We start from the raw sequence: 2,067 nt of genomic DNA on the forward strand, positions 1-2,067 counted from the left end.
ACTAACAAGCTCCCTGAAGTAAACGCTATATACCTAATTTAAACCTTAGAATAAAATAAAATAGCTCTTCATACAATACATAAATGAGTTAAAATGAAAAAAACAAAACAATATTTACAAAAGTCAAAAACAATCTTAAAACAAAAAACAATAAATAACTAAATTTTCTGTAATATAATCTGGTGGTGCCTGACAATATGAGAACACTCCAGCCATTATATTGTCATTGCCAGAAGTTTTAACTCTTCAATATGGATAGTTCTCCACTTTTTAGGTTCTTTGATACTTTCTACCCAGACAATATTGTGTTCTCTAATAATTATCACCCTGAATGGACCCTCGAATCGCTGTATTTCCTTACCCCTGTTAGATCTCAACTTTCTGTATACAATCGTTCCGATTTTGATCACTCCCATCCTGTCAGTCACTTTTAAATTCTCCAAAGCCACCCTCCTGGTTTTTTCCTTTTCCATTCTTCCCCGTGCCTTCTCCTACAACTTTCTTCGAGCAACAGGTTGTTGTGTATCTCCTCACCATCTCCACTGCCGTGCCCTTATAGTCCCATTGGTATTTGCGAAGCCCAAAGAGGATCTCAAATGTCAAACCCCCATCCCAGCGCAAAATCACTCGCGTCTGTAGTGATATTGAATTGCTAAGTAAAGTCTGGGAACACAAGCACCAGCTCTTACTGCAGCTTCTCCATACACCGCCTAACATTGTCTTCCACCATATTGGTTATCATCACCTATCTGCCTTTCTTGAGGAGGTTGTTGAGTGGAACGAGGTACTCGGGCATTTATGGTACAAATCTCTGGAAATAATTCAAAGTTCCCAGCAACCTACGAACTCCCTTCACATCCTTAGGCACTGCCATCTTCCGTATAGCTGTAATTTTATCTGCGTTGCGTTTAACTCCTTCCCTAGAAATCGTGTCCCAAAAAATCTATTTGTGCCTTCCCAACAATGATTTTTCTCCAGATAGTTTGAGCCCAAATTTCTAGATTCTCTGGAATACACTGTGTAAATTTTGAACGTGCTCGTCTTCATTCTTACAAGGAGATCATCCATGCAAGTGAACACTAGATCATCCGTATAGATCTGACATACAGATTCATCTATTCCCCTCATAAACTGGATAAAACTCATCCGTCAGACGTTGGAAGGTTATGGAAGCATTTTTGAGGCCAAACAACATCCTGGTATTGGGTTGTAATATAAGTTCATAGCATTTTTCAATATTTAAATTTAATCCTCTCTGTTTATAAAATCATGTTTACTTTGTCAATAAAGTTTACATATTCTAAAAAAGGATTAGTCACGATGATTTTATGCATCAGTTTCAACCGAGATTCCTTATCTTTAATTGGTATTTTACTTGCTCAAAATGTAAGAGAAAAAAATTCATTTTTGTCATTTTCCTCAAGGTAGTATCCTTGGTCCCATCCTCTATACCGTCTATGGAGCTGACATTCCAACCAATCCTAACACTATCCTCACCATGTATGCCAAAGACACATGTGTGCTCGCTGTTAATAATAACCCATTAATCGTATCCCAAAATCTCCAATCCCACAGCCCTCGAAAAATGGTGTCGTAATTGGAGGATTAAGATAAATTCCAACAAATCCCATCAAATCACCTTTACCCTTCATCGTAAACCTACTGACTGCCCTACATTTTCATTTAATGATGTTACTCTTATCCCTGTCAAACAGATCCGTTACCTTGGACTACATTTAGACAATCGATTAACCTGGAATCCTCACACAAGACTGAAAAGACAGGAAACTGCACGTCGATTTCGACTATTACAGCACTTACTAGACAAATGGTCTAAGCTTCCAACACATAACAAAAGACTGATCTTCATAACAGTAATAAGGCCAATCTGGACATATGGAGTTGAGCTTTGGTGCTCCACTAAACCTTCGAATTCCTCTCGTATTCAATTCTTACAATCCAAAACATAAAATCCTCAATGCTCCTTACTTTGTCACAAATAAAATCATACATAAAGACCTTAATGTTCCCTATGTAACCGATCTAGCCCGAACCAGATATCACTCC

The 2,067-nt window shown here is 37.9% G+C and overlaps 1 protein-coding gene across 1 annotated transcript in view; it reads right to left on the reverse strand.

Annotated features, from left to right (window-relative positions):
• LOC106690102 (aprataxin) overlaps window positions 1-2,067 on the reverse strand; it is a 17,385-nt gene that overhangs the window by 636 nt on the left and 14,682 nt on the right. The window lies entirely within an intron of this gene.

Source organism: Halyomorpha halys, unplaced genomic scaffold (genome assembly GCF_000696795.3).
Source record: "Halyomorpha halys isolate HHAL.00 unplaced genomic scaffold, Hhal_1.1 Scaffold49.1, whole genome shotgun sequence".
Lineage (NCBI taxonomy): Eukaryota > Metazoa > Arthropoda > Insecta > Hemiptera > Pentatomidae > Halyomorpha > Halyomorpha halys.